The 21,647-nt window shown below is 39.9% G+C and overlaps 1 pseudogene; it reads left to right on the plus strand.

Moving 5' to 3' along the window:
• LOC109456492 (small ribosomal subunit protein uS2-like) overlaps positions 1–21,647 on the plus strand; it is a 139,764-nt pseudogene that overhangs the window by 109,743 nt on the left and 8,374 nt on the right.

The raw sequence follows: 21,647 nt of genomic DNA on the forward strand, positions 1-21,647 counted from the left end.
TCAAGTATTGACCAAGTCAAAAAATTTCCATGGTATCGATTCAGATCTTCAAACTGAATTCTAAAATAATGCAGACCATGTCTCTTGGTTAGAGACAGCTTTTCTAAATATGACACTAATAACATATATCAGAGAGGAAAGTATTGACAGATTTGATGACATAAAACCTAGCGACCTTAGCATGTCAGAAATACTACAAACACAATTGAAACACTGACAAAAACACTGGGGATTTGTTTGTTACATATACATGCAAAGGGTTAACAAAATGCTTTTAAAAGTCAGTAAGAATAAGGGTAACTAGTGCTACCATTTATTAATATGAAAAAATATTGGAGATAGGTTTGGGAGAAAAACTAAGAATTTTATTCAGGGAGTGCTAGATTTGAAATGCCTGTACAACGTAAAAAGGTATTATGTAGATAATTATATATCATATTTACATAACTAAAAGGGCTTTCAAATGATTTTTGTTATTAAGATTTTACTTTTAATACGCCATGAAAATTTTTTTTGTTTTAAAAATATGTTCCCAGGTGCACCTCCCAATGCTCCAAAGATTGCTCCTATTTTCTTGCTGCAATAAAAGATGCTGGATATAGTCCTGTCCTCCTTCTCTTTTTGAAAGTATTATGATATTAATTACTTTATCCTTACCATAATCCTTATCATCAATTACATACATCCTTACCAAATAAAGAAAAAAAGTTTACAATTGTAAATAACCTGGTTTTGAAACATTTCCACCAGCTTTTAATCCAATCAGTATTTTGTGGGTTTAAAAAGGAGAGAGCGGTTTGAACTCATAGCTTGCTGGAAAACATATTTCTGCTGAGGGAAGGGTAAGTAACTGTTGCATTTCTTTATTGGCCTCACAAATGTACATTTCCCAAAAGGATACATCAAAATCAAGTCTGCAATGATAATTTTAAAACCTAGACAACTACCCAAACAACCCAAAAAATATGAACTAGAAACTAACTATATTTGTGTATAGTAGCTATAACTATACAGTTTCTCAAATCATCTAACAAGGGTCTTACACTCAATGATTAAATTAGTAATTATTTTTATTTAAAGAGAATGTTTTTCCCTTTTCAAGTTTTTATCATGAGAATATGTGTTTTCTTACACAAATGTCATATGTATTTGAAGTAACAAAAACAGTCATCAATAATTTGGCAGTTCTGTGCACAGGTACTCCAAAATATTTTCAAATTTCACAAAGCCATTATTCAGTGTTGTCATGAAATAGGGACGACAGATTCAGTCTGAAACCAATATTAAGTCAAAGAAATGTAAGACAGGACAAGAAGCTAAATTTTTGGACCTAGTATATTAAGAGTAACTATCTAGGAAAAGTTACCTGCTATTTTATGGAAGAAATAAAGACCTGAAAAACCTGATTTTTATATAATACTCTATGCACTGTATGGACATGCAATTTAATTTAAATAGCCATACATTATATCCATCTCTGTCCTTTTCCTACCTCTTTTTTCCCACCCTCAATAATATACTACTTTTTGAGGACATCCAAGATGGCAGAGTAAATAAACACTGTGCCTGTTTCCTTCCAGGAACACATTAAAATTACAACTAAATTATAGAACAATCAACCTGGGGAATCATCTTAAGTCTAGCTGAACAGAAGTTTTATAAGTAAGGATATAAAGAAGCCACATTGAGACTGGTAGGAGGGGTGGAGAGGTAAAATGGGCTAGCCCCAAAACTCCCTGTGGCAGTTGAGAACTGGGAGGGATCCCTCACACTCAGAGATTTCCCCCCAAAGGAGTGAGGGACCCCAGCTGCAAACCAGTCTCCCTCCCCCCAGAGTACTGGTGCTGGCAAGAGGAGCCCCCACAACATCTTGCAGTGGGGATTCTTCCAACCATCCAGGTGGGATGGAAGGCTGCAAGAAACCCAGGTGTCCTCTTAAATGGCCCCCACACACACTCACTTGTTCACAGGCACTCACCTTGGGCTCCAGCGGAGGGACAGTAACTTGGGGGTTGTCAGAGACATACGTAGGTGGTTTATAGCAAGGGCTGGAGGACAGTCGCCATTTTCCCTGTGTTGGGGTTCTACTCCCGTGCAGCTGGCAGGTGGGCACCATCTTTACTGTGTTGAACCCACTCCCACAGGACAAATCTGAATCTGATCGGTCTGGTGAGCTCCACTGCTCCACCCTGCTGAATCACTGAGACCCTGCCTTACTTAACTAGCCCAACACCAGAGGCACTTTCTCCACTAGCAGCGAGCTCCACCTGAATTGCACTATTTCTTAGAAAACAGTCAGAGTCTATGGGCCCCAGGCAGGCAGCAGCTGGCCTTGGTGTGCTCTCAGCCTTCTGCTGAGTAGCTCCAAGCTCAGCACTGGCAGCAAACAAGAGTTAACCTGTTGACCACACTCTTCCTACTCTACTGATCCCCTGAAACCCTGCCTCACCCAACTTGTGTATTGCAGAGAGGTTTTAACAGTGGCTGAACCTTAAGGAAGCTAACATGTGGCAGCAGGCCTCGGGGTGTCCTAGCATTTTACTAAACTACCCCAGGCCCAGTACTCGTATCAGACATCCTTGGTCTACAGCATGGCCGCTCCCACACAGCTCCAGGGTTAGCACAGACAGCAAATAACTGCGGATCACTTTGTAGCTTCTATCAGGTAGTCTCCAGCCAGTCATAGATAGTGGGTGACCTGGGCCTGAACTGGAGCCCCTCCCAAGAGGCCCCAGAACCAACATACTTGGAGGCTGGTTCAGACGACACAGAGCACTGCCCAGTTGGCCCCACAAGCAGCACACGCAAAGGGTCGTCTCAACAGGCACAAGAGCCCACTAAGGCAAATCCCATGCAGTGGGGTAAGCCCCCTGCACAGAAGCCTGTAAGCTATGGACATGGTTTTGGTTTACCTCCACTGAGAATACAGACCCATTTAAATGTATTTCTATTTGAGTCTATACTAATAGAACAATTCAAGAAACCACCAAGGTGACTGAGTCATACAGAGGCACTCTGCTTCCCAGGATTGGCTGTTTGAAACTATAGCTTTAGAAAAAGGGTGCCAATGCTGACCCACAACTGGTCTGGAATATGAGACAAGATACCAAATTATCATAGAGCCACTCCAATGAGGAACCCTTCAGTATAATATGCCAAAATAGTGTTCATTTAAACTTGGATAATGTTGATGGTTTGTTACAACATCTGTAAGTGACCACCTCATACAAACCAAAAATAAAAAACAAAAATAAAACTTTTTTATTTGTAATGTAGGGAAGGAAAATTTATTTTTCCTGTTATCCTTCTAGGTTCTTGGCTGGATCTCTGTAACAATAGACAGATTAACAAGAGGAAAGCACAAATCTTTATTTACTATAAGGTTTATGAGAAATAAGAGTCTTCTTAAGAAAGTGAAAAGCCAAAGAAGCAGTTAAACCTGAGTGTTTTTATGCTAGGTTTGATGAACAGTGACAAACCATGGAAAAATCTGACAGGACAAAAAGGGTATGAGCTAAGTGTGGTAAACAGGGGGACACTTAGCAAAACCTCTTCATTTACTTTCAGAGATAAGGATGCTTCTTTCCTCTGTGTATGGTGGGGGTCACCCCTCACATGATGTCTTATGACCTGCTTCAGGGAAAAAGGGTGGAGAGTCCTTCCCACACCTACTGTTTATCAAATTCCTTCAGCTTAAAACATTCAATGTGCCAAAGTGCCATACTTTGGGGGTAGCGTGTTCTGAACCCCAATAGCAACAATAATTTCCCTTTATTCCAGAGAAGCTTCAATAATCAAAATAATCCTGAGATTGTGACACTAAATGTGATTTCAAAATATTTTAGTTTAAGAAACCAGAATCATTTCATAAATATAAAGTTAAATGCTGAACTTAATCAAATTTTTCAGATATCATGAGTTATTTAAATAAATATATTAATACCCAAAATAAACTAACAATAAAATAAGAACAAACATTACTCTTGATTAATAGGAGTATAAATAATGTTACATCTGAAAAAGATTTCATGATATGACAATGATTAGGTTTGGTATATTTATTAATTGAAAACCAATTTTTTAATAAAAAACTAAAAACAATTTTCATTGCATCAACAACAAAAATTGACAAAAATTAAACACCAAACTTCAACTAATGTTAAAACTGATAGCTTTTTAAAAATAATTTTTATGTTTTCAAATATAATTAAATGACAAGATAGTTAGTTCCAGTGTAATATTTTTAAATCTTGAATTTGACTGTTACATATACCCAGAAGTTTAGAAACATATAATCTGAAATAACTTGAGTTTCTGGTTTCAGCTTTGACATGTAAATAACTTGGAAATTACCACTGCTGTCCTTCCAAGAATAAAAATTGGACAAACTGAAAAGTTATGCTTATTTTCAACTCCTCAGAGAACTGATGTTCACAGGGCTCATTGCAAACCAGAAACTTGAAGAGACAGGTTCATCCAGAGAGACACACAGGTGAGACTTGCTGACTGGAATGAAAGCTGCTGGAGCCATAAACTGGTAAGAAAAAGGAAACAGTAATTTTGGTAAAAGGCTGGAAGCTGAGCCTGGACTAAAGTAAGAGTGATACACTCCTGGGGTTGCGATTTTAGGAGGGTACCCACGTTTTCGTGGGCTTTGATTTTAGTCCCTCCACTAGGTCCTCACTGTGAAGATCCAAGAAAGATCCCTGTGGCTCTGGCACAGAGTAATTATTGTGACATAAACCAACAGTTTTCACCATAATGAAGGACTACTCTCGTGGGGAAAGGACTTTGTTCGATCCTTAGCCCAGCTGATGGAAGGGAACTCCTCCACTCCAGCTTTCCCATTTCACCTGAAGAGGGAAAAAGCCAAAACAAAACATAGTTGAAAGGGAACAGGGCTTCAAGGAAATAGATTCAGAGGCTGAAGCTGGGGAAGAGAGTACAGGGCAGTGGGTGGGGGGAGCTATATATGGGGACAGAGCCCCAGAAAGCAGTTTCCAGGCTCTTGGCCTCACGTAGAAAGGTGCTGGCTCAGGTAGTAAGTGGCCATCGAATATGATTGGATGGCCATCAGCTGTGGCTAGTTGGCCGTCAGCTGTAACCAGTGAGCCATTGGCCACTAACATAATGGCTGTGGCTACGCTAGCAGAAAAATGGGGGCTAGCAAGACAATGGTGGTTGGGCTGGCAAGTGTGGATTGCTGTTAGGATAGCAGGTTGCGGACAGTGTGGATCCAGCCTCCAGTGAGACTATAGTACTGCCAGCGAGAATGTAGTAGTATGACTCCCCTACCTATGGCTCTGTGGGTGTTCCTTTTTGGCCTCACCATATCCTGCGTTCTTATATGGGGAGCAGGAGCTGAGACCCCGCAGGCTGCCCCACATGACAAATGGCGCAGCGAGCAGGGTCTACCGCACGACACTATACCACTGGAGAAACACTTGCGAAGGTCACAGTCCAAGGACAATGGCCCACTAAACACTGACGTTTCATTGAGAGATTATCAAATGCTCCCCCTTGCCCACACCACTCTGCCACACCAACAGGGCTCCAGTCTAACAGTGGTTACAGCTGTAAGCCCTGCAGACTTTCTCTAAGGAGGCATACTTAGGGAAGCCCAATGTCAAGGGGGAAAACTGAACAAGGACACCAGGGGGATTTGAAGTTTCTTACGCCTATAGCCATAGGAAAAACTAACATAAATCCTCACATTAGAGGCCTATGTACCTCAGTTCTAATTATTCAGACATATCATATTCACCTTTCAGCTAAGAAATTACAAGGCCTGCCAAATGCAAGAAAAAACACAGTCTGAAGTGATGAAGCAAGAATTAGAACTAGACTCAGATCTGACACAGATTCAGGAATTATCAGACAGGGAATTTAAAATAACTATGATTAGGTTTTCCACACTACCCAGAGAGGGGTCCATACAGCATTGTTCTAGGTTCTCATTGTAACTTAAAGGGAAATTTTCACAACATCCAGAGTCCTTGGTGTCCTACAAATGAAGGAGGAGGATGTTATCAAATTCCTTATAGCAGGAACGCATTTGGGTGGCATCAACTTTGACTTCCAAATGTAATCACATATCTACAAAAGGAAAAGTGATGTCATTTACATCATAAATCTGGGAGAGAACCTGAGAGAAGTTTCTGCTGGCAGTTTGTTGCCACTGAAATCCTGGCTAATGTCACTGTCATATCATCCAAGAATATTGGCCAGTGAGTCGTGCTGATGTTTGCTGCTGCCACTGGAGACACTCCTATTGGTGGTCACTTCACCTGGAACCTGGAACCAGATCCAGGCAGCCTTCCAAGAGCCAAGACTTCTGGTGATTATTGATCCTAGGCTGACCACCAGCCTCTCACAGAGACTCTTATGTTAAGCTGCCTACCATTGCTCTGTGTAACACAGACTCGCCTCTGCACTGTGTGGATGCTGCCATCCCATGAAACAATAAGGGAGCTCTCTCAGCAGGTCTGACGTGATGGATGAGGTCCTGGGTAATTAATTCTGTACATGCACTGGAACATCACCCATGGGCAGCCGTGGCAGCTCATGCCGTTATCTACTTATACACAGATCTTGAAGAGATTGAGAAGAAAGAGCTGGATGCTGCTGAAAGGCTGTGACCAAGGAGGAATTTCAGGGTGAATGGACTGCTCCAGCTCCTGAATTTGTTGCTACTCAACCCAATGTCGCAGACTGGTCTGAAGGTGTGCAGGTGCCCTCGGTGCCTTTTAGCAGTTCCCTTCTGAAGGCTGAAGTGCCCAGCCAACCACTGAAGACTGGTTAGCATCTCCCACTGCTCAGGCCACTGAGTGGGTAGGAACAACCACTGAGTGGTCCACAGATTCTTACACAGAAAATGGAAATAAGGTTGATGGAAAAAAAACAGTTTCTAAATAAATTTTTAATAAAATAAAATAACTAATTAATATGGTAAAGACTATAATGAAAAAAGTGGAAACATGCAAGAACAGAGTAGTAATACAAGCAGAGACGGAAAATCTAAGAAAGAATAAAAAGGCTATGCAAGAAATTAAAAACACTGTAACAGAAATGAAGAATGGCTTCTAAGATGGGCTCATCATCAGATATGACATGGCTGAGGAAAGAATCAGTGAACTTGAAGATAGATCAGTAGAAATAATTTAGTTAAAAAGTCTCAGCATTGGAAGAGACATTAAAAATTGGCTAGTATAAACTACTAATTTTCCTTCTGAAAAATTGGATTAAAAATTCATTGTCTTTTCTGATGGGATGCCAATGATATAAATAATTATTTAACTCTTGTTCTCAATAGAAACATATAATTTTAGCACAAGTATCATAGATTAAACAACTTTAGCCATTTAAATACCATTTGTAACACACAAGTTGTCTAGTTATGACTTAATTAGAATTAGAACAGGATTCTGCATTTTTCCCTATGCTATTTGCATAGCATTCTGATCAATTTTTTTTAACATCTTTGCATTATCATTTTAAAAGTAAATATCCTACATTCTGCAGGCTATAACCTTTACATTTATCTCCTGCTACTCTGATCCCTTCTGGGATTAACGATTACTTGTGAAACAGTGGAACTAAACGCTCTTTTTTATGGCCTTGGCTCCTTGGTCTACAGTATTTACCATCACTTTAGTCAGTGTTTGATTTCAGTACAGCTGTTCTTGTTTGCACATTTAGGTAACTTGCTTCCAAATATTCATGACACTGAACTACTAAAGGTCAAGTTACTGTTAAGTGGACTTTTTTTTATATAGTGTAATGTCAAAAGAAGAATAGTGCTGCAATTTCTTAAGATTATTAATTTTTCCCTACTTTTATTGACTAAAATTTGTATTTGAGTTTAAATTCACATATTTCACATACTATATATGTGAAATTTTGTGCTGGTGCAGAGGTGGCTAAGAAGAGGTTGCCCCTGTCTTCACAGCATGATCAGGGTATAACTTTAGTATTAGAATCACCTTGGAAGCTTTTAAAAAATTCTATTAGTCCGGCCTCTCTGAAGTAGGGACACTTTGAGTTGTGGCCCAGGCACCAATATTTTTTAAGAATTCCCCAGATAATTTTAATGTGCAATCACAACCAAGGTTACAATTACTGAACTATGTAGTAAGACAAATATCACACAAATGGTTTTCGAAGTGATAGATAAGAATCACACACACATGTGCTCGCATACCAACATACACTCATGAGATTTCAGAGGAGAAAGAGTTCATATCCAATGGAGAAATTAGCAACAAAGATTTTAGAGAGAAATACCTATGAATGGAGATGCATTCCTGGCGGGGGGACACTGTGACTGAAGAAGACAAAGAAATACACTTGCCAATGACCTTTTTGAACAATGTACAGAGGATTTGAACACCAAAGAAAATTGTGTAGGAAAAGAAAAAAAAACTGTAGGAAATAAAATGAGACAGGGAGCAGAGTCCCAAATTGAAACCTTAAAAACTTAAATTTCAGGGTGCTGTCATTATAATGTATTTCTTAAATAGTTTTGTTATGTAAATATCCAGAAACCTAAATCCATGATTCTGTTACCTAGCTTCAGAATCAAACATTATTAATGCAGTTGAAGTTCCTGCCCTCCTTTCCCCATCCCTGTCCTACCCTCTGCAGAGGTAATTATCATCTTAAATTTGATGTTTATTATTCTCATGCATTTCTTAATACTTAGATACATACACACTCATGTTCCTAAACAAAAAACATTTTTCAAGTTAAAAAATACATTGTGAAATATGGAAGAAATTAAATGCAATGAAAAAGGTGTTTCAGGAAGCTGGGCACAGCTGTAACATGTAGGAAGTTTCTGTGTCAGCTAGGTATATTTAGACTTGCATATGAAACTGGGCTTACAGAGAAAGGGATGGATATCAAGGAATAGAAAGAAGATCTTAATGCCTTAAATATAGAGAGTAAGGAAGCAGGATGAGTCAAACAAAGATTCTAGCCTTTGGACTCTGGCAGATTCAATAAATCGCATAGGAAGAATTGGTTTCCAGGAGGGTAGACGTTGTTTTGTGGAATTTGGCCTGTTGGCCATTCCCTTACTGCTGTGGGGTTCTTCCCACCGGCCTTCTGCCATGCCTCTCTTTCGACTTTGTTTCCACCTCTCACGTTGTTCCTTCTCAGTCTCCCTCATGGCCTTCATTTTGTGTCCACCTCTTTTTGCACCTCATGCTTTCCTGGAGAGACTTGTTCACTTCCACGCCTTAATACACAAATACTGAGGACTTGCACATCTGTGTGGTCAACCCATATGTCTTCCAGCTCCAGACCTGAATTTTTAATCGCCTGTGGTTATCTAGCTCCATAGTCACTTTCAACTTGTCCAAAATTAATCTTATTACTATCTATTCCCCTTCTACTTGATCCATACATTTTATTATTACTTATTCCCTCTCCCTTTACTTTCTGTCTTTGAAAATGGTCCCCCAAATCTATTTTCCTACCTGAGCTAGAAAGCTGGGAGCCTTTCACACCCTTTTCCCTGAGGGTCAGCTGTGCCCACTAGTAAATGTCATGTCTTGCCAAATCAACCTCCGGACTGGTGCTTGTATTGACTGCCCTCCCCAACTCTCTCCACTGTCCTAATCTCAAGTTCTTGTCTGTTCCCTGGCCTATTATAATTGCCTGGGAGCTTATCTCCCCAGCTCTAGTTTTGTCTAACTCCTACTCCTACTCTCTGTCTCCCATCTGCTCTCACGGTGATTTTCTTAAATATAAAACTGATCATTGCCACCCTTAGGTGAAAATATAAAAAGGACTTCTCATTATCTTCTTCAGAGGCTTTCTATTTTGTTCTTTTGAGCCCTACATAGGATTCTACAGAGTTAACTCAAAGGCAGCCAATGGTACCAAATTATAAGCTGAAAAGGCAGATAACTCCTTTGGGGAGATGTGAAAGAGTTGGATTCAAAAGCTCAGGGCCTTGCCCCCCTCCTGTCCTGTTGCTAAGTAGTTCATTCACCAAATAATTATTGAGTACCTACCACGTGCCAGATATTCTTCTGAGTGTACTATTATATATAATAGTCACTTTCACAACCACCAAAGGAAGTAGAGAATATTATGATTTCCATTTTACAGATGAGGAAACTGAGGCATATAGATGTTATATTACCCAAGGTCACTCAGCTTGGTGGAGTCAAGAACCAAGACTTGAACCAATATAAGTTGACTCTAGAATTTTGCTACTCAATGTGGCTTACATGGACCAGCAGAATTGTATCACTGGTGATATTATTAAAAATGCAGACTCTCCCCCCTCATCCTAGACCTATATAATCAGACTTTGATTTTTTACAAGATTCCCAGGTAATGTATACATCCATTCATGTTTGAAAAGTATTGCTTTTGGGTCTGGGCTCTTAACCATTGTATTGCCCCATAAGAGTATGCATATATCAATAGTTGAACTGCTCTTTCTTTTTCAGACATGTAAGTGAGCCATTCTTTTTAGGGGTCTGCCAAAAACAAAACAACCATCTCCAAAACCTCACTCCTTTACTTTTCTCCAAAGGGATGATAGCGAGATGAACCCCACGTGTATGTTATGAAGGTGAGCTAACCCTCCCTGAGCATGGCTTTTTATGGCTGCTTCATCATTTGACTTGAACCTGGCATCTGATACTCTCAGCAGAGTTATGACAGGAAATCAATAAGCTGGGACTTTTCTATTCAGGGGAAATATGAACCGGTATCCCTGATAGTTATTATTCTCACTAGTTCTTGGTGTAGGTGCATTTTATAGCTGCAGAAGAGGAACTAGGGACTGATGTTCAAAATGACCCCTGGTCACTTCATGGTTGTCCAAACACTTGATATTAACTTAGTATCAGTTGCTGGGAAGGGTGAAAGTAGCAGGGAAAGTGGGGGATCAGATGTCATTGCAACCTTAACATCACAATCACACATCACAATTTTAACAGTGAGTTAAGGTGACATATATCTTCTGAGTGAATATGGGAGGAGGGGGTGGGTTTTAGGATACTGTAAATCATTCACCTGTATGAAATTCACCCATGGAGGCTTTTGGGGCCAGCCTCCACCTGGCTCCACACCCCAATGGAAGTTGTCTCCAGCACTTTTTGGGTCCCTCACAAAGCCTCAAAACTCTGCCTAGCAGTAATGAGAAATGGATGGTTTACTGAAGGTTTTGCAGACAGAGGGAGAATGTGACCCTTCACGTACCATGTGGCAGAAACCTAAGCAAAATCCTCACTAGACATAAGGATTCTTCATGTCTTTCTTCCCAATCTAAATTGTTTTTTCCCCTCTTCTTTCTTTTCTCCCTCTTCTTTCACTCAGCATCTAGCAAACCACTGTATTATCATCAGCATCAACTATATTCCCAACTTTAAATAATTTAAGCAAAACATAGAAAGCTCAAAAAAGAGTAATGCAGGCGGACGGGTGGCTCAGTTGGTTAGAGTGCGAGCTCTGGGCCACAGGTCTGCCAGTTCAATTCCCACATGGGCCAGCGAGCTGCACCCTCCGCAACTAGAATGAAGTCAATGAGCTGCAGCTCAGCTCCCAGGTGGCCAGACGGCTCAGTTGGTTGGAGAATGGGCTCTCAATCACAAGGTTGCCAATTCGACTCCTGCAAGGGATGGTGGGCTCTGCCCCCAACAACTAAGATTGAACATGGCACCTTGAGCTGAGCTGACTCCCGGAAGGGATGGTGGGCTATGCCCCCTGCAACTAACAATGGCAACTGGACCTAGAGCTGAGCTGTGCCCTCCACAACTAAGATTGAAAGGACAACAATTTGACTTGGAAGAAGTCCTGGAAGTACACACTGTTCCCCAATAAAGTCCTGTTCCCCTTCCCCAATAAAATCATAAAAAAAAAAAAAAAAAAAAAAACAAAAAAAAAAACAGTAATGCATTTCTTAGCTGGATTTACTATACGTGGCATCCAACCTCATTCTCAGGACATTGCTAAAAACAAAAGCAGGTCTCTTCCTAGGTGGGGGTAGGGATGTCTACTGTAAAAAAAATAATGATAAGCTTTTCCTTCATATTGCTACATTCTCCATTATTGCATTAATTCTTCATATTTTTAATACAACTAAGAATAAAAGCTTTTATCCTGTGGGCCAAGGGCTGAGTAGACATGCCATCCTCAACATTCAAAAGACAAGGTGCTTGCTCTTTGAGTGTATGTATTTTTGTGATGAGCATTTGAAACAGGTCTTCGTATCACTGTAGTGACTCGGCATTTCACACTCACTTCAATCAGTGAGGGCCCATATATATACCAGGGGTGTCAAAAAAATGCATACAAGTGGACACTTTGGTCAACGCTGCTCAAGCAGTAGTTCGTGGTAATCAGAAATGTCTGGACACTCTGAGCACCTCTTGTAATTGCAAAAGTCAAATGGGACTTGCATTCATCTTTTGTTATCAGTATATATTAATACAGCTTTTTCCATTCTTAAAATGTGTATACATTTTTTGGTACCCCTAGTATTTATTTGTATATATATATGAAGGGCTGTCAATTAAGTTCATGAACTTGTTACAATGATGTTGCTAACTTTTTTGATATCAGAGGAATTATTCATTATGAATTTGTACCAACTGGACAAACAATTAACCAAGTATACTATTTGGAAGTGCTGAAAAGGCTGCATGAAAAAGTTAAACGACCTGAACTTTTCGCCAACAATTCATGGCTCTTGCATCACCACAATGCACCAGGTCACACGGCACTGTCTGTGAGGGAGGTTTTAGTCAGTAAACAAATAAGTGTATTGGAACACCCTCCCTACTCACCTGATCTGGCCCCCAATGGCTTCTTTTGTTACCTTAAGTTAAGGAAATATTGAAAGGAAGACATTTTGATGACATTCAGGACCTCAAGGGTAATAGGACAACAGCTCTGATGGTCATTCCAGAAAAAGCGTTTCACAATTGCTTTGAAGGGTGGACAGGGTGCTGGTGTCAGTGCATAGCTTCCCAAGGGGAGTACTTCAAAGGTGACCATAGTGATATTCAGCAATGAGCTATGTGGCACTTTTTCTAGGATGAGTTCACAAACTCATCTGACCTCCATATATTGAGTTTCCACATGGTATTTCTTAGGAAAAGGAGCTACAATTCTAGAAGTGATAGTCAAAATATTTCAAAAGTATTGAAAACAAGTGATAGACAACATAGTTTTACAAGCTCAGGCTTCTCTGCATGGTACAGGCTCTACATTATCTTACCTTCGCCAGTCTTCCCTGCCTGAATTCCTATTGTGCTCTTCTTGCTCCCACCACACCCTCAGGCTGCCAACCAGCACTATTGAAGTTCCCAGACATCACATGGTGCCTCAGCTGCTGCCTTAGCTTATGCTGTTCTGTCTATTCACCTTGAGACACAACTGGCATTACTGCTGCTATGAAGACTTTACTGGCTATCGTAGTCAGTTCTGGCAGCTGTAATAAAGCAACATAGGCTGAGTGGCACAAACAGCAGAAATGTGTTTGTTCACAATTCTGGAGGCTGGAAGTTCGAGATTAGGATGACAGTGTGGTCATAGTCTTATGAGAGCCCCCTTCTGGGTTGCAGACTGTTGACTTCCCTTTGTATCCTATGGTGGAAAGAGGATAGAGAGCTCTCTGGTGTCCCTTTATAGGGGTACTAATCCATTCCTGAGGATTTGTTCACTAGTGAGAACTCTGTGCTCTTGACATAATTACTTCCCCAAGGCCCCCGCTTCCTAATACTTTCACATGTGAGATTAAGATTTCAACGTGTAAATTTTGTAGGGGAGACATAAACATTCAGTCCATTACATTGACCCTCCCTATTAGAAGTAATCACATCTGTCTTTGTTACCCTGAATGTACCCATATCCTTGTACCTGTATCTCTTGTATTTACCTATTGTCTAGTAGACAATAAGTTTTTTGACAGCAAGAACTGTTTTCCTTATTTACTCTTGAAACTCAGCCAGTGCCAGACTAATGTAAATATCCTTTGAGTCAATGAAAGTATATTCATTTGAACGGTTATTTCCCAATTTAAATGACAATAGACTATGAAGAAAAAAAATATTGTAAGGGTATAGTGCACATTAAGGTAGAATTCTGCTTGAGAAGAGTTAATTTGTCTTTTTTTGCCACTCCTGTATTCTATTTTTAAGGTACCTCAGTCAGCATACAATATTAATAGTTTAGTCAGAACTAGTATCAATAGTGTTTTGCCTTTTAAAAGTATTTCCTAAAAGTCTCTATTCTGTTGACAAATACAATTGTTCTCAATTAAGAATAATTCCATGCATCACCAGCTAGTGTCTGCTTATTTAGAAAATAAACTTATCAACCCACTTTGATCACCTCTAATACAGTAATGCAGTATCAAACAAAAGGGTAATATTTCTCCCAAGTTACAAAAATCAATGTAAACTTTAAAAATATTGGTAAGATGCCTGAAAAAATTAATAAGCAACATAAATTAATTCACATTCTAAAAAATAGGACATACGTTTGTGTTTGACACCATGTTGATAAAATGGAATGCCTGTGTTGAACCAAGATGGCACAGTAGGTAAATGCTGTGCTTACCTTCTCTCACAACCACATCAAAATTACAACTAATCTACAAAACAACCATTATTGAGAATTGCCTAAAATCAAGCTGAACTGAAGCCTTTCAACCACGGATGCACAGAAGAAGCCACCTCCAGACTGGTAGGAAGGGCAGAGATGCGGCACAGGCCGGATCCCACACCCATGTGTGACCACTAAGGTCGGGAGGGATATTTTGGCTGTGGGGGGGTCCCTCCAACCCCCCAGAGGTGCTAGAAGTCCCAGCCCTACCCAAGCCCAGGGTTCCAGTGCTAGGGAGAGAAGTCCCCATAATTTTTGGTTGTGAAAAACAGCTGATATTGTGACTGAGTGAGACTGAGAGCGATTGCACTCCAAGGCACTCCTCTTAAAGGGACTGCATGCAGATTTACCCACTAGTGGAATCACTCTCTCCGAGCTCCAGCACTGGGGCAGCAGCTAGAAAAGCAGCAGGGACAACTGGTGGGGAACTGGGTTCTCTGACTTCTGATGGGGACTGGAGAGATGGTTTTCTCCTAGACAGAGGAGCTGGCAGAGGCCATTGTTTCTTCGTTGAGCCCTCCCCCTTTCCTGCTTGTGGATGTAGGCAGCCACCATATCTCAGTTTCCACTGTTCATTCGCCACACCCTGGCAATTTGAAACCCTGTCCCACCCAACTTTCAGACACACCCAGGCCACTTCCAGTGGCTTTCTTGTGCAGACCACCTGCCTTGGCTAAAGCTGCAGACTTTCCTAGACTCTCAAAAGTTCATGGACCCAGACAAGCAGCATCTGACTTGAGTGTGTCCTGTACCTCTGGCTGAGAAGCCCAAAGCTGACACTAGTGACAGCCAGCCTTGGTTCACGGCTTGTCCTCTCAAGGCACTTCCAAACATAGCAGGCAGCAGCCATCTGCTGATTTCTTTCTGGCCCTGGGTGAGGCATGGGCTGTGGCTAAAATAGACCTACAGTGGATCCCCTCCAAGGTGGTCCTGGGGCTGGTGTCCCAGCGGCCAGCCTCAAAATGAGCTGGAGCATTAACCAGCCACCTCCAAGTATAACACACCCAAGGGACAGATTGGGCAGGCACCAGAGTCCTGCTGAGGCAGATCCTGTTCCATAGGGTCAGCCCCTACACAACAACTCCTCCACTGTAGTCAAGGCCAGTCCTCACAACCAGTGATCCCAAGGGTCAGTCTCTCCCACTAATGTGTAATTATCAACCAAGGCTCAACTACAACAGGAAGGTATACACAACCCACGCAAGGGACACACCTAGAGCATGTGTCTCAGGTGACCAGAAAGACTGCGCCACTGAACCCCACAGCATACTTACTACATAAGTCCACTCCACTGAGACCAGAAGACATAGCAGCCCTACCTAATACATAGAAATAAACACAAGGAGGCAGCCAAAATAGGGAGACAAAGAAACATGTCCCAAACAAAAGAACAGAACAAAGCTCCAGAAAAAAGGACTAAACAAAATGAAGATAATCTATCAGATGAAGAGTTCTAAACACTGGTTTTAAGAATGCTGAATGATCTCAAGGAGAACTTCAACAGAGAGATAGGAAGCATAAAAATGGAGATGGAAGCCATGAAAAAGAACCAGTCAGAAATAAAAGATACAATAAAAGAAATGAAGAATATATTACAGGGAATCAACAGTAGATTCGATGAAGCAGAGGATCCAACTAGTGATGTAGAAGATAAGGTAGCAGAAAACATCCAACCAGAATAGCAAAAAGAAAAAAGAATCCAAAAAAATTGAAAGGGCTTAAGTGGCCTCCGGGAAAATATCAAGTATACCAACATTCACATTATAGTGGTACCAGAAGGAGAAGAGAGAGCACAAGGAATTAAAAACCTATTTGAAAAAATAATGACAGAAAACTTCCCTAACCTGGTGAAGGAAATAGACATACAAGCCCAGGAAGCACAGAGAGTCCCAAACAAGATAAACCCAAAGAGGCTCATCAAGACACATAATTAAAATGCCACAGGTTAAAGACAAAGAGAATTATAAAAGTAGCAAGAGAAAGCTGTTAGTTTCCTACAAGGGAGCCCCCATAAGACTATCAGCTGATTTCTCAACAGAAATTTTGCAGGCAAGAAGGGAGTGACAGGAAATATTCCAAGTGATGAAAAGCAATGACATACAACCAAGATTGCTCTACCCAGCAAAGCTATCATTTAGAATTGAAGGACAGATAAGGAGTTTCTAGACAAGAAAAAGCTGAAGGAGTTCATCACCACCAAACCAGTATTATAAGGAATCTTAAAGGGATTTCTTTAAGATGGGAGGGGGATTAAGAATGGGTGAAAGGGGAAGGGATTAAGAAGTACAAGTTGGTTGTTACACAGCAGTCATGGGGATGTAGGGTACAGCATAAGGAATGTAGTCAATAATATTGTAATAACTAGGTATGGTGCCCGATAGCTACTAGATCATCAGTGTGACAGATGGGAATGGCGTTGAGGGCAGGGTGAAAAACGTGAAGGTATTAATACAAATTGATAGTTAATACAGTATGGGGAATATAATCAACAGTGTTGTAAAGATCATGTAAGTTGCCAGATGGGCACTGGACTTATCAGGGAGATCATGTCATAGACTCTGTAGATGCCTGACCAATGCACTGTACACCTGAAGCTAAAGTAGAATAATATTGAATTTCAACTATAACTAAATATATAGGTATATATAATCATAGGATTATATATAGGGAAGATAGTCGATGGTATTGTAACAGCTATATATGATGTCAGAGGGGTAGTAGCTTGCGGGGTGGGTTATCATTTTAAGAGGGGTTTAAATGTCTAACTATTATGTTGCTTTGTACACCTGAAACTGAAAAAAAAAAAAAAAAAAAAAAGGAATGCCTGACAGCACTAGAATATAGTGAAAAAATGAGCACTATCTTTTAAAAGTGAAAACAGCCTGAGTTAGAGCAATAAATTAATGTAGACCCGACCACTTATACACTGGAATTAGTATGAACTTGAATTAAAACTTTGAGATTCTTGAGTTCTTTTTTAATTGTACTGAAGTTGGAAAAATCTATTTCTAACCCTGTGATTTATTCATATTCATTCTATGACTCACATTTGTGGTTAAATTTGGGGCATAGGCTTGGATAGTCACCTAGATATGAAGACAAGAGAAAAAATCTGTTTATCATTGTAAGAATGGAATTAGTAAAAAATCAAATTAAAATGTGGAAAAATCAACAACTATTAGTACGTTATTTTATCAAAAATATGAAAGGCAAGTACTTACTTTTGTAAACCCAATAAGTGCTCTTTGTGTCACAAAAATAGGCAGAATATACTCTTTTCAAATACCAACTTTATGTTCGGCAAGACCAAAATATCAAAAAGCAAAAGCCTAAAAAAGGTTTTACCTCAAAAAAAGGAAAGAGAATGGTTCCCAACTATGTACATTTTACTTGCATTCCACAACCACTTAGTCCAAGATGGAAAAAGTGTACTAAGTTTTTATTTATTTTTGTTAAGAAATAAGAATATGTAAAGTTCCCTAAATTTTTAGTTATAAATATATGGTGCATATAAATTATTTTTGGCTTTGAGGATGCCCCTGAGTGCAATTTTCTGTCATTAAGTTTTCTTTTTCTCAGTTGTTCCCAAAGAGAATATCAATATTGAAACGCAGAAACCAATTCTAATTTGTTCTAGTGCATGTCGAGTATCACAGAGGTTTTCTGTTTAATATTTAAACACATTAATAAATATTTAAACAGCAAAGTACTTGTGCTGGGTAAATTCTAACTAAAGTAAGATGGAAACTATTTTACCGTTCCCATCTTACTAACTGTAAATTGGGGATTCTCATATTTGAAGCTTCTTGATATGTATACGTGTGTGTGTGTTATCATTTTAGTCTGTTCAGTGTAATTTCCAGATTAATTTTGGTTCAAGTTGAACAAGCAATCAAACTAGATTAAAGTTGAAGGTTAAAATGACTCCTTTTAAACTTTTATTTAGCTATATGCTTTTGAACAAAATAAAAATTTCAAGAAGAAAGTAAAATTTGTTTGAAGTCCAAATTCTTAGCCATTGGTATTTAAGCTTGCTTTTATTGATTGATTGATTGATTGATTGATTGATTGATTTTGCACCTGTCTTGGATAATCAATTAATGTCTTGCCCTTAAATGTACAGTTTAGAGTCTTTAGAGCGTAAATATTTGCAAAAAAAATACTTTCCAATCCTGTTAGCTGTCTTCATGACAAATATCAAAAGTAAACGTAATAAAAAGCCTAGGATTATATGAAATAGTTATTGCCTAGATCCATTAGGGCAAAGGTCCCAGTGTACCAGCCAGTCCCATAAGAACTCTATATTTTAATCACAAAAACGTTGCAAACTTAGATTGGTAGGTAAATTTTGATTGGTATGTAAGGATAAAGAGAATGTGGATTAGATGTCATCTTTTGAAATTGGTATGGTTCTAGCACAGAACTGCTCCCAGAGAATATTGCAAGAGTCTAACGCACATTAAAGATTTTTACCTGTATATCAATCTATTGAAATGCTTTGAAGGTATGTGCTTTTAAGGACATGAAATGATCTCCAATATATATTATTAAATGAAAAAAAGAAGGTAAAGAATAGAGTATATGTGATGCTATCTTTTTTCTCTGGTTTCTATATGCTCATATACGCAGAAGGATAGAAAAGAAACTGTAAGAATAATTGTCCCCATAGAGGAAAACAAGAGGATTAAATGAAATAAATATTTTCATGTGAATATCCTTTTGAAATTTAAAATTTGGCTTAATATTAATGTATAATCTATTTTAAAAATCTGTACAGATGCTGGGGACCCAGCCCTGCTGAATCAGAATCTCTGGAGTCTGGTTGCGGTATCTGAATTTGTATAAGCTATAACTCCCATTTGGGACTTGCTGCCTTCTCTTATAGGATGTTGACATGAAAGTATAACTTTTATTCCCCCAACTAGAGAAGCACATGAGGTGGGAGTGGGGGAATCTTATGCTTCCTATCCACAAGGGTTGTGCAGAAATATAAATGCCATTCTACTGTTACCTTATGTTATAATGAAGAAGGGTTTTTGGAAATAAATTTCAACACAACAGGATTATGAGGTCATTAAATTTTTTTCTTGGCCAAATGTCAGTAAGTGCCAACAATACGATATTCCCACTTTTATTGTTTTGAAGGCCATATAATGAATTAACTGAACCCTATGTCAGCAAAGGCAAACAGTAGAGTCCAAAGCTAAGACTGTGGGCCTTGGGTATGTGTGGTTACGGGATATAAAAGTCACATTATACTACAGAGAGGTTCCCAATCTCTAGGATGATAGGTAAGGGGCAGTAGCATGGTTCTGTGCTTTCTCTTCTGTTCTTAAGTCCTTAGGAGACACACTTGCTCAGGTTATGAGGGCATCCATGAAGATCTGGCATCCCACCATTTTCTTCTTTCAGACACACTGCTGCAAGTCAGTCCCTTTCCAGCCTCCAGGCTACCTCACACCCCGATCAGCACTTTGGGAGTATTCTCCAAAATATCACAAGATGCAATATGGTAATGCACCCTGAAATTTTTTCTTCTTGCTCTATTGATCAACCCCTTTGGAGGTGGTTCTAATGCAGGAAGATCCAGGGTGCCCAGAAAGAAGCTTCAAAGGCCCAGCCTCCCCAGATCTGCATACTCCACCTACCTGAGAGCAAGTAGCAGATGGTCCCTTTCAAGATGAGGATGGGGCAGTGGCTACCCTCGTTCTCTCACATGCGAGCAAAATGGAAGCGGTCAACTGGGCCTTTCCTAGACTGTTCTGAATGAACGGTTTTAAAAATCACAGCAAAAGGTACATTTATCAAACAATGAAAGGTAAGCCTTGTAGGCCTAGCTTTTATTAAGGGGACCAGAACCTTTCCATATCTTTCTGGTATTAGCCAGATGTTCTCTGGTCCTATCCACTGCAGTGGGAAGAGGGACTGCTAAGGAAGTTAAAAGGTGACTCCATTCCTCATCTCATACATATTAATTAAATTGAGGTTGGGCTCAATCTTTTCTCTAAATTATGAAAAGAACCTATCCCTTGAAAGGAACATGTACATGGATATGGAGAATTATAGGGGCTTGGGAAAAGAGGGCAAATACATTAGCTTTAAAAGAGACAGTGTTGTTGAATCACTGCTAATCTGAGTGCTTGCCAACGCAAGTGGGATAGAAGGTATGTCCTTGTCTATCTCTCTCTTTAGCTATAAATCCACTAAATACAGGAACTTTTTATATTCTCCTGGGATGCCCTGAACTGAAATGGATAGCACAAAGCTTTGTTGAGTGAAACTGAAAATGCCTCTGACCTTTTCTTGGGCAATGGGTTTAAGACCTGATTCCTGCAGGCGAAAGGCCTTACGCCAGTGGAAGGGCTAGGCTGATAGTTTGAGAGACTTCTCTTTCTGGCTTGTCACTTCCTTAACTTTCCTTCTGTTTCATACATTTAGGACTGAAGATAGTGCCAAGCTGTGGTAGGCAGAAATGTTCCCCTCCATGACCCAGAACCTTGTCTAATCCTCTCCCCTTCGGTGTGGATGGGACCTGGAGCTTGCTTCTAACCAATAGAATATGGCTAATGTTTTGGGATATCACTCCTGAGATTATGTTACTATATGGAAAAGGTGAAGGGGTTTTGCAGATACGATTAATGTCTCTGATCAGTTGACTTTGAAGTTAATCAAAAGGGAGATTATCCTGGGTGGGTCTGACCCAATCACACGAGCTCTGTTAAAGACGTTTTGAGACTCTCTTGACTTCTAGCCTTGAAGAAGAAAACTGCTATGACTTCCGCAGCTGCCAGAAAATATATTCCGCTAACAGCCTCATAAGCTTGGAAGAGGACCCCGAGTGTAGGTGACATCCAGCCCCGATGACTCCTTGAGTGCATCTGTATGAGACTCTGAACAGAGGGCCCAGGTAAGCTGGGCCTGGTCTCCTCACTTATGGAAAACAGCAATAAGAAAAGCAAGTTATTTTAAGTCATTGAGTTTGTGGTGATTTATTCATATTATGAACCATAGAAAATGAA

Source organism: Rhinolophus sinicus, chromosome 17 (assembly GCF_057876585.1).
Source record: "Rhinolophus sinicus isolate RSI-liver-muscle chromosome 17, RSI-T2T, whole genome shotgun sequence".
Classification (NCBI taxonomy): domain Eukaryota; kingdom Metazoa; phylum Chordata; class Mammalia; order Chiroptera; family Rhinolophidae; genus Rhinolophus; species Rhinolophus sinicus.